The sequence below is a fragment of the Melopsittacus undulatus genome, chromosome 18 (genome assembly GCF_012275295.1).
Source record: "Melopsittacus undulatus isolate bMelUnd1 chromosome 18, bMelUnd1.mat.Z, whole genome shotgun sequence".
NCBI lineage: Eukaryota > Metazoa > Chordata > Aves > Psittaciformes > Psittaculidae > Melopsittacus > Melopsittacus undulatus.
In genome coordinates this window covers 3,642,405-3,654,503 of record NC_047544.1, presented here as the reverse complement: position 1 = coordinate 3,654,503, position 12,099 = coordinate 3,642,405, and the positions used below count along the sequence as shown (strand labels likewise).

At 45.3% G+C, this 12,099-nt stretch overlaps 1 long non-coding RNA gene across 1 annotated transcript in view; it reads left to right on the top strand.

Moving 5' to 3' along the window:
* LOC115945429 (uncharacterized) overlaps positions 1-6,712 on the top strand; it is a 32,343-nt gene extending 25,631 nt beyond the window's left edge. Inside the window, exons 5-8 of the long non-coding RNA XR_004079763.2 lie at positions 2,817-2,892; positions 3,118-3,258; positions 3,511-3,820; positions 6,649-6,712. This is a non-coding gene — a long non-coding RNA (uncharacterized lncRNA). The remainder of the gene's footprint in view (positions 1-2,816; positions 2,893-3,117; positions 3,259-3,510; positions 3,821-6,648) is intronic.
* Positions 6,713-12,099: the final 5,387 nt, after the last annotated feature.

Below are 12,099 nucleotides of genomic sequence, written 5' to 3'. Positions count from 1 at the left end.
CAATTGTTATTCTTAAATATAACCAGTGTACAAGGTTTGAAGTACTTAGAATAACTAAACATTGTAAAATGCAGGCTTACTGAGACTGCATCTTAGAGAAGGCTTTGTAAATAGCCGTCTTCTGCTCACCTTCCTTTAGATATCTGTGCCATACTGATAATGCCAAGACTGAAAAACGCTTTTAGCTACAAACTGGGCAGGACTGGTGTTTTTTCTAGGATCTAGCAATGGATCCTGGTTTAATTTGGTGTTTCTGGATTATACTATATTGAAAATAACTGTATAACCACCATAACAATTGCAATAGTAATGTTCTGATTGCTGTAGAGCTCTAAACCATCATCACTGCAGGGTTTTAGAGGCAGATCTGGTACAGTCAATAATGACTTTTAAGGCATGATGTTTGATTCTCAGCATAGTAGTCAAGGGAAAGCTTTCCATCTGTTTTTATTAGGTTTGATGGAGTCACTGTCCATCACCATTTGAGTGCTGCTTTTAGAAAACAGACTGAACAAACACTGCAGTTTATACCTTGTGCTTAATTGCAGTATGCAGTAGTGTGCAGGGTTTCACACCCAATTTGCTCTTTGCTCTCTGATAGGCAAAGGTACAAAGTTATTAGCAGATTTAGGGGAGGTAAAAGAACATAAAAAGCTGAAAATGGATAGACAGTATTAAAGAGTAGCATAAAACCAGGTTGGATGGCTTAACCCTTTTAACAGGGTGATTAGCAGGAGATGTAGGACAGTGAACTTCAGTCTGTACAGAGGAGTGAGTGCCATCCAGGCACAGCTGGGAATTGTCTATCATTTCCTTTGCTGTACTCTCACACAGGAGGAAAGCACACAAATGGTAATGCCTACTTCTTACAATTCTATAGCTCCAACAGAGGAATACACAAGTAAGCAATCTAAGAAGTAACTTGTAAGAGAATTATAAGAATGCAGTAGTGGTTTCTAGTCTAGGAAGGAGAAGAAAATATTCATGACTTCAGAGGATAATTTTATGCCTCATCACAAAAGATCACCAAGGCCATTGAGGGGGGTGAGGAAAAAGCAGCAGGCATTTTGAGAAAGAAACATGCTGTATTATAATAATGAGGGTTTGTTGGTTTGTGGATTGGGTTTGTTCTAAATAAAACAAGCATTCAACTGAAGTTCAAAGCCCAAAAAAGGCTTATTTTCCTCCAGTAACTGACCACTGGTGCTCCTTACACCTTCCCCTGTGGTATACATTCTAGCTGTTGCAGGTTTGAGCAGTGTACTTGACTTCTCATGGCAGTGTGTAAGGTCCTGCTTACTTGCTGTGTGTTAAATGCACCACTCTGCTAAAGAGCAGCAGAAGTGCTCTGTGCTTCACTCTTTAAAGTGCATCTTTGGACTTGTCTTTACTGCTGCATAGTCTACCTGCATAAAGGGTGAATTCTATGCTGAGAAGACAGCATGCTGTTCTATAGACTACACAGCTATGCTGCATAGTCTGTTCACATAAAGTGTGTGAAACAAATCCCTCTGGGTTTAATTCTAACATATTTGCACCTAGAAAAAGGATTTGTGAAGCTTTTCTTGGGTCTGTTTTCTGATCAGCTGCTGTGAGAGCTTGTGCAAAGCCTGACCAGATGACTCTTCATGCCAGAAAACAGCTCAGAAACATAAAACACCACATCCTCCTAGATTTCCTGATATCCTCTGAACAATTCTAGCCTTAACTGGGGTGTTGGATATTTGTAATGAAACAAATTCAAACAAATCTATGATTTCCTCATTTATCTCCCTCTCTGTAGTGTTCTAATAGGTGTGAAGAAGAGCTGTTGGCAGAGGTTGAAGTTTGCAAATGCTCTGATTGTCTACAAATGAGGCACAGTGTGGCACTCACAAGACTTAAATAAAACTTTTCACTGATGACACTGAGAGCATTTGACCAAAATAGTCAGTAACAGTTCAAAGGCCTGCAAGGAGCAAAGCACTGGTATTTATACTTCAAAGTCTGTCTAAACTGAGGAACAGACCTAACTCTCTTGCTGAGTGGTGCTCCTGTGTAGTATATTTCACTCCTCTGATGTCTGCATCTCTCCTTAGCAAGTTCAGAAATGGGTGAAACAGAACTCTGTTCTGGCTGGTACACGATAGAAACCCCTTAGAGCTGATGCACAAAAGTAACCTGGTCCTGCTTTACTGAACTTAGCTGAAGACTTTTGCAGCTGGTCTGGTGAAGCTTGCTAAAGTAAAGCAGAAAGCTTAGGAATTGCTGGAAAGGCAGCTTAGCTTCATGAAACAAAAGCGATGTAGAGTTTAGCAGTAAAGAAGGCCATATTCTAAAGAACCTGAATTCATTTTAATGCATGCAATGGCTTTCAGTGGGAGCAGAAGTTGGCTCAATATAGACTCATTTAATTAAACACTAATGATATTTTGGCAGACTCCTCCTAAGCCACAGAGGAAGAGTCTATGCAATTAACTTGCAAAATCATCATCGATATTTGGCTGCATTTGTTATATTAAATAAAATGTCTATAGAAAGCTCTAATGGATTGAGTGAGCAATTTGTGTAGAAGAGGGCCCATGATTAAGCACCATAGTGCCATGGAGAAGAAACATGACTTCACAGAAATCCGTAGCAAAACTCCCACAGACATCAGTAGGATGAGACTTCACTTTGAGTGTTTGTGAAGATGGGAACATTTGCCTAATGCTAGCTTTGTGCCAGCGTGCTATCAGCTCTATGAAAAACTGGCATCTGTTCCAGCTTGCCCAGACCTTTGGCTAAAAGCATCTGCTGCTTTCTGAACTGAATTTCCACATCCCTCCTTATCCCAGGTCTGATTGAAATTCTGTGAGTGTGTGACTCAGTTTTCACTTGCAGCCTGGGAGAAAAACAGTAGGAAAACCAAAGGTGAGTACTGAATGTGAAGTGATGGGAGGGGGGTTGGCTAAGAAAGTTTTTGGTTTCCTTTATTGAACAGCCTGCTAAAGGGTTATTTATCAGGCTTCTTAATAACACAAACCACTTCTAGGCTTAGAATTAAACACCTACTTAGAACTAGATAATTAGGTGTGTATCTTGTGATCTACATTGTGTTCCCTATAATGAACATACTGAGGTTGTCTCATTGAACAGGTAGAAATGGATAAAGCAGAACTCCTCACTTTACTGCCCTCAATCCAGTTAGTCCTAACAGAATGAGAACCAACACATCCTTGGCGCATGTAGTAGCAGAATGTCCAGGAACATCTCACCCTGCTGTTTCCCAAAATCCAGGTTAGTCTCCTACATCAGGGTGTGCATCTTTTAGAAGCACTAATTTCGGTGGGTTGGATGATGCTGTTAATCTTCATTGAGAAGATAAAGGACTCATTTATTTCCTATCTCATTGGCACTGAGGGATAATTGAGACACAGTCTTGCAGTTTGGCTCTTTATAACTAACAGAGTGGAGACTTTTGTCTTTTGAGTTATACTTATGCTCATCTCCAAACTATATTTTACTAACAGTATTTTATTACCCTTGCAGTGTATAACTGCCGTAGTGGGGACCTGCCAACGGTGGTGTTCACTGACTGACATGTGGTTTTCTACTGTGTGATTAAACTGGAGACAGTCCAATATTCCCAAGACTAGCACCTTCAGAATACTCCTGGAGTCCCTTTTAGCTGACTGGAGAGAATAATGCCTTGAATCATGGTTATTGGTGTGCTATGTAATAAAAGCACGAAAACGCTTATCAAGGATGGTGACAGTGTCAAGCTAGTCTTGGTTACTGCAGTTATTGTTATATCTACCCAAAAAAATGATGAAGACTTCTAGCAAATCCTGCTGAGAAGGTAAGAATTTGCTATCTGGTATTTATATAACCATGTCATACTCTCAGCATTTAGACCTATGTATATGCTCTCATCATGGTGATATGTCTTCTGGTTCTAAAATGAGCAAGATCCTATTAGCAGTGGGAACTGAGTGTGATTGGCTGGAGAACTGGAGATGTTCCAGTTGTGCTAATAATACTTCTTGCTTGGAGGCAATAATAAGCCAGTTCTGTTAATTTTTTGCTGGCACTTACAGTGTGTGATGTACAAGAATGTCCATAAGTGGGTTTTATGAGTGCTTAATGCACACACTTAAGTTTTGCAAAAGCAGCTGTCAGAATTAACTGCATAAGGACTCAGATGGTTAATCAGCATGTGAATACGTCAGGAACTGTGTCTGCAAAGAGATGTGCTATTTATAAACCCCTGGGGAGCTCTGCCACCAGATGGCCTTTTCTGAGCTATGAGTAGTCCTTAAACCAGTTTGGATTTGGTGTTTTACAGGATCAGGTAACTCTGAAATACCTTTCTGAAATGGCTCATTCTGTCTCCTAGAGATGCAGCTGAGGTGGGCATCCTCATCTCCCTAATGGGAACACCTGTTTCAGGCCATTTATGCCTTGTTTTCCTGTGGTATTAATGGTTGCAGGTGGATGTTTTTGCACGTAGGACCATGTTCTTTTCATTCGTGTTCTACATAGCACGTGTTGTAACCAGGTCACCTAATACATTCAACAGGGATCAATCAAAACTAAGGAAGTTAAGATCAAACCTGCAAGTATTTAAAGATGCAAACTCTACTGATTTTAGCAGTTAAGCTCCTAGATAGGAATGAAGTTCATAGAATCCCAGAATGGTTTGGGTGGAAGGAACTTAAAGCTGCTTCAGCTGCAACCCTCTGCCATGGGCAGGGACCCCTTCCACTGGAGCAGCTGCTCCAAGCCCCTGTGTCCAACCTGGCCTTGAGCACTGCCAGGGATGGGGCAGCCACAGCTTCTCTGGGCACCCTGTGCCAGCACCTCAGCACCCTCACAGAAGAGCTTCTGCCTAAGAGCTCAGCTCAGTCTGCCCTCTGTCAGATGATACAGAAATATGAACATAACCAACACAAAACTGATTTTTCAAGTTTAGTCAAGAACTGGAGGCTCATCTTGCATCTGTTAAATACTCAAAATACACCACAGCATCCTCTCAGTTATTTCTTTTTGCATTGAGATGATTTCAGCATCTCACATAAATCTCATTAGCACTCATAGTTCTAATTCTGGGACACTGAAGAATTTTCTTCCCTCCTTTCCTTGCTTTAATTTGTTTCCCCTTTCTCCCACTGTGACCAGGAATACCATTTGGGTTTTTGCATGTGGTATATACATTCCCACAGAAAGCCTGGGTTTGGAGAAGCTGACATTTTCCAAGAGAAATCCATTTCATGAGAAAATCTCCAAGCAGCCCCTTCTCTAACTACATCCTTTTGCTTTTTGTGGGCACAGATCCAGCAGTAATCACACAAGTATCAGCAAAGCTCATTCCACAGAACCCACAAGAGACATCCTGACAGCAGAATCTGGCCCTCTGGAGGGATGTTCCTTGGTTCTGGAAGCATATTGCTTCCAGCTCTTTTCAACTGGGCATCACCTGTGTAGGTCACACACATTGCATCAAGTTCTGATTAAGCAAGTAGTACTCAGAATCCAGCTTAGGCTTTGGTGGTGGCCTTCACAAACTGTTCCAGCTCAGCCTCTCCTATAGAGAGTTATTATATGAATAGCTACCTTATTCTGGGATGCTACAATGCTCTCCCTGTGCAGCGAGAGAGGACTCCTTGATTTAAGTCTCCTCTTTCCCAGTGGATACAGGGATAAAGAAACCACAATGGAAGCACAACATGGAAAAGGGTTATTTGTGTTTTACTGACAGTTCCTGCTTGCTTTCTTCTCCTGAGGAATGTGGGGTCCCAGATTTGACTCCCAGCTCTGAGTCAGGTGCAGCAGATTCCTTTGAAGTCCTCCTGAAGGTAACTTGGCTTCCTATAGAACTAAATCAATTCCACCATTAGGAAGGCTGGCAGAACTTTGCCACAGAGAAGGCAATGTTACTGCTGAATACAAACCATGTACACAAGTCACACTTAGCCAGCTATCACTCCTTGCATTTTTAAGCTTGTTTGGTGACTTTGAGCAAGGAGAAGGGACTCAAGCACTGCAGGCATCTGTGGCTCATTCTGAGCTAAAGGACAGAAGAAAAAGAATGGGTGGTAGTAAAAAACCCTGCATGGCTTTGGGAAGACAATATTTCATCTGAATTAAATTAAGTGGGATGAATTTCAAGTTGGTGTTTGTGGCACTACTGACTTTATTGATGGCAGTCTGCTTTACAGATTGCATTGATTCTTCAGTTTCCCAGAACATGCTTTACTTTCTAATTGGGGGTGTGCACTGTAGCAAAACCAGACTTCAGCTTGCTCTTCATCAGCAGACCCACACATCACAGGAAGGAAGGAGAAGGCAGAAATTCCCTTTATGCATAGCAAATGCTTTCCTCTGTGCTTGCAAAAACAAAAGTCATTGTCTAGAAACTTACAGCACAGGATTCAGAGGAAGAATTGTTCCATATCCAAAAGCCTGCAGAGTGACAGGAGCTTTTGCTAAATTCATTATTTCTGAATGTTGTCAGAAAACAAAGTCTGATTTGCCTCAGTATTTGGCTACAGAGTGAAACCCAGGTATCAAAGGGGTATTTTAGAGTTGTAAGATAACTATAGTGAAAGGTACTTAACGTGGGTTGATTGATCTGTGTTGTGTTTCTCTTGTATTATTCACATTTCATTTTCTTCTGCTGCTTGTCAGTGGGATTCTTGATGCCCAAGGGAAAACTTCCCTCCTCTACATTTGCCAGAACACAGTTCCCTTCTAGTGAAACCTAATGATCACTTCAGACCTATTCATCCAGCCTCTAGTTTGGGCACATATTCAGATCCGAAGTAGACTACAAGTATGTGGAAGTCACAGTCAAACACAAGTCTAAGTACTTTGCTGTACGAAGACAGCTTTGGTATATACAGCAAGCAAACTTCAGCAAAGCCTGGGGTGACTCCATGCTACTGCATTAAAAATAGGAGCACTTCTGTTTCAAACATGTCTTTAGTTGTTCCTAGCCCAGGGAAAGAGCAGTATTATCTATCATTCATAGAGCTCTCAGCTTTAGGAACAGCACATGTTGTGCACTATGTATATTTATCCATTAAAAAAGTCTGTAGGTTCATTTTTTTTCTGTGACATGAAAAATGTGGATGGAAGCACTAAAGGCTTAGAGTGTCTCTGTGATCTGCTTGTGAAAGTAAACATGAGCCTATACTGTAACCAGATCCCATACTTGTAGTGGAGTAAAGGGACTAATTTCATTTTCAGCCATCCTGAGAAGAAGCAGAAAGCGCACCAGGAAATAGACTGAGCTTTCTTTAGTGTGGGAATGAAGACACATGTGGGACCAGTGGGCCTGATGGGGATTTTTGGCCTCATTTTACCTGTCTTGGCCCTTGGGATACACTGAGAAGAATAGCTCAGAGTGAGATCAGAAGGATCCTTCAGAAAAGTAATAAAATGGATTCCTGTTTCTTCCTCATAGAGCAGGTACCACAGAATCGTTAGTGTTACACTGGAGGTGGCTTGGTCCAGTTATGTATCAGCTGTCATTTACTTGCCCATCTGCTCTTGTGTTTGCAGCAAGGGATATAGGATTTGTTGGGGTTGCTCTTACTGTGAATTCAGCATTCAGATCCGGCTTTGACTCAGCTGCCAGGGATGGAGAAAGGCTTCCAAGTCATCCTCCAGCCTGTTAGGTCTGAGCTCCAGCTACAGGCAGAGGTAGTGGACTCCCATTCCCATAAATGATGCTTAGCATTTTAGCAAAACACATAGTACCTTTGCTTCTGCTGACTGAAGGAGTCACAAGCAGTCTTGAAAGACATCCCTTGCTTAATATGATTAGCAGTAAACACTAATGCTGGGCTTGAAGTCCTGTTTAAGCATGCAAATGACTTAGTGGTTCTTCATGGCTCTGTGAGCAGCACATTGGGGTTTGAGGGGTAGGGGTTTATTTGCAGTGTTGTGGTCAGATTATACAAACTGATCTTCAATAATTTCCATTAGAAATGACTGTTAGCATCTATTTTTGCTGTGGTAGCATCTGGGCAACCAAAATAGCCTACCACCCTGCTGTTGTACAAGTACCGAGCAACAATCACTGCATGTACTTACTGTAAGAGCCCAACCTCCATTTAGTTTAGAAAGGGATGTTTCAAGGTCAAAGCTGTGGTCACATAAATAAAACCTTTCTATCCTTGGATGCAATTGTGCCATTTTGGATCCATTTGTGGAACGGATAACGTGTATCTGGGAAGATGCTTTAAAAGAATTTGAGAGGCTCTTGCCAACCTGAATCACTCATGCTAGTCACAGAGCTTATTGTAGCCTGGGATAGGTTGGGGGGATACAATCTGTTTCTGACTCCTGAAATCTGGCTCGTGGCCATCAGGAGGATGCTCCAGAAGGAATTTGTTCTGATTAAGAAGGAGAGGAGCTCAGCATGAAGCCATTTGACAAAGATGACCTCAGTTATCATCTCCCTGCGCCAAGGAGGAAAAGAGAACCTGGTGCCTAAAGATGAGTTAATGTTTTCTGGGTGTGGGTAGATGCAATGCATGAAGGTGAGAGACCTAGAGCAGCGCCATCCTGCTCAAGCAGCCTTTGCTTTGCCCCTTCATTGTGTGAGTGCTATGGCCCTGCCAGACAGGACTGGGGCTCCAGTGCTGCACAAACACATGGCAAGAGACCCTTCCACTCCAAAAGGGCTTGAGCAGTTCCAGTGCAGAAGGAAAGGACAGAGCTATCAGTCCCACTGCACTGCCTCAAGTGTGAAGGGCAGGAATGTCCCATAGCCTGGCTAAGGTCGTGCAGGCAGCTTTCAGCAGACACGTCCCTTGAGCCCAGACGTTTTTACTTCGAAGTCACAGGAGGTCAAGCTATAAACCACACTCTGTTCCGCACCAGGAGCTCAGTCCTGCCTTCAGGCACTGCTCTCTGCATACACTGCAGGGCAGTTAATGGTAACAGGCAGAAAAATGCAGTAATGAGGAGAAATGCAAGCTGCAAGTGGCACTTACCAGCTTACTCTGTGTAAAGGCAAGCACAGGCACAAGTAAATGGGCTTACAAATCCAGGCTAGGGGAACACATGGATTTAAGGCAGATGGAAGACATTATTCTTCTTCTTACCAAGGAAAATACACAAATGGGAGGTTAGGGCTTCCCCAGCCACCCAGCAGTGTCCTCCCTAAGTAAGTTCATTGTTCTGTTATGTCATTATGAAGAAAGTCCATAGTGCAATGGCAGGGGCAGGTGTGGGAAGTTGTAGTTTCTCTATGTTGTGACCCATCTACCCTTATATTCTGATCTCCTAAAGCACAGAGGCTTCCCTCTGAAAGAAGGATCTAGTTTGGCTTGAAGTTCATGGAACAAAAGCTTCCTTATTGCAGTCCCATCAGCTTAAGACCTGCAAGAAATTCACTGCATCACTGGGAAATGAAATGAAAGAAAACCTGACATTCTTCAGTGAAAACATCAGTTTGTATTCCCACATTTACTCTGGGTACCAGGTTTGACATACATCAGAGATGCTCTCAGGGCCTGCAGACAGACAGCATCAAGAAACCAGTGCACGTGCAGATGATTTATTTGCTCTGAGTTGGTTTTGCTTCCTTTCTGTTGGCCTTGCAAATGAAAAGGAGGAAATAGGGGTAGATTTTAGCAAAGAGCAATGATGTGTGAAAGCAATGAGGTGGGAACCATGGGCCAGATCCCATGTAAACACCAACACTAACGTGAGCTGTGAGTGATGAGGGCTCTGTAACTGAAACCAGTTTTGCTTTGCTGTCTGTGTAGATAAAAGACATTCGTGGTGAGTTGAATCCTGGCATATCCATCCACACATAGCAAGGGGAGCTGGCACTGGTGCTCTGACCCTACCCAGGATCCAATAAAATGCCTCAAGTCCTTGACATATGAAGATCTCATTCCAGATTTTATGGAGTTCTCCCTTTGGTAGCTTATAGAGATCTCTTCACTGATGGATTTAATGGAGTCTTCCCCTGCTTACCCACTAGAGCTCATTTATCCTTGCTGCAAGGACCAGTGTCTTCATTACACTGTCAGGAGGTTGTGCACAGGGAGGTGAAGTAGCACAACCCAGGATGTGCTGGAAAACAACTCACATTCACTGGGCACAGAGCGAGCATCCGGCTGTGTGCTCCTGGTGATGCAGGAGAGCATCTGAGGCACAGGATGCAAATCCCCGTTCCTGAAAGGGTTTTGTCTCATTGGACTCCGAAGGGAAGGGTGGCTCTTGACAGGGGTCACAGATCCAGAAGCATAAAGCCCCAGTTCCCACAGTGTCTGTCTGCTGGGGACATGAAACTGCTTTATCATAACTGGGATGTTTAATGCAGTCAGAAACTGAATCCTCAGCACAAGAGCTTGAGCTTTAGGTTCCTCCTGTACATTCCCAGGTGATTTTGGTGCAGATGCTTTGTGATGCTCAATAGATACCCCCCGGGGGCCCCCCTTTGCTTAGGGATGTGTGTGCACCTGTGGCAGTTATTAAAGTGAAGAACTGCTCCTTGGAGTAGTTTATACTCATTTTTGTGTGTGTTTTTTTCATTGGAAGGATGGAACAAAGAGGGGGGATGTGGGGGGAGATGATGTCATTGGGGTACCCCAGTGTCACTGGGGGGGGCGATGATTCGGTGAAGGAGCTGGAGGAGTAGAGGATGGGGGTTCCTCTGAAGAAAAGGGGGTAACAGCTTCGTTTGGGGCTCATTCCCCCAAAAGATCTTTCCATTATGGGCTTTGCTTGTGTAGCCGGAGGCTCTGTGGTGGCCCCAAAATGGTCCAAACCCCCTGATTTTGGGTCTGCAAGGGTTGGGGGGGGCGCGGTGTGGTTCCGGGAGCTGCTCACTGCTGCCATCCTGTGTCCAAGTTGCGGAGCTGCAGGTGGGGGGGGCGCTGTGTGGTTTCTGGTGTTGCTCTCTGCTGCCATCCCGTGTCTGAAGTGCGGTACTGCAGGTGGGGGAGCGCTGTGCAGCGCCGAGTTCGTCTCGCTGCTGCCCTCCTGTGTTCAAAGTGCGGTACTGCAACCAGGGCTCCATGCAAGCGCTATTGTATCCGCTGAACGGTTCGCGAACGAGGTGGGAGGCAGAGAGAACCCCGCGGCGGCGCCTCACGATGCTCCGTAGATACCTCGGGGCCGTGGTGCCCTGGGGCCCCCCTCCCAGCACTGGAATTGAAGGGGGACGTCTAACAGCAGAGCCTGAGCAAGGGATATGGCACCATTTCCTGCACGCTGCGGGACAGGAGCTGCGGGTTCTGTCCCCCTTGTCCCTGTGGTGGCCCAAAAATACCCCAAACCCCCATTCTGGGTGTGCAAGGGCTGGGGAGGGGGGATACCCTCACAGAACTCAGTACTGCAGGTGGGGGGGGGCGCGGTGCGACGCTGGGGGCTCTCTCTGCTGCCATCCTGTGTTCAAAGTGCGGTACTGCAAGCGGAGGAGCGCATTGGGGCGCTGTGTTCCTCTCTCTGCTGCCCTCCTGTGTTCAAAGTGCGGTACTGCAAGCGGAGGAGCGCATTGGGGCGCTGTGTTCCTCTCTCTGCTGCCATCCTGTGTTCAAAGTGCGGTACTGCAACCAGGGCTCCACGCAAGCGCTATTGTATGCGCTGAACGGCTCGCGAACGAGATGGGAGGCAGAGAGAAGTCCGCGGCGGCGCCTCACGGTGCTCAGTAGATACCTCGGGGCCATGGTGCGCCCGAGAACGGGAATTGAAGGGGGACGTGGAGCAGCAGAGCCTGAGCAAGGGATGTGGCACCATCCCCTGCGTGCTGCGGGACAGGAGCTGCGGGTTCTGTCCCCCTTGTCCCTGTGATGTCCCAAAAATACCCCCAAACTCCCATTCTGGGTGTGCAAGGGCTGGGGAGGGGGGGATACCCTCACAGAACTCAGTACTGCAGGTGGGAGGGGGCGCGGTGCGCCGCCGGGGGCTCTCTCTGCTGCCATCCTGTGCTCAAAGTGCGGTACTGCAAGCGGAGGAGCGCATTGGGGCGCTGTGTTCTTCTCTCTGCTGCCACCCTGTGTTCAAAGTGCGGTACTGCAACCAGGGCTCAATGCAAGCCGCATTGTACGCAATGAGCGGTCCGTGGGTAGGCAGCAGGTAAAGCAGAGCCCCCCCTAAGGAGCCCAGTGCGCGCTG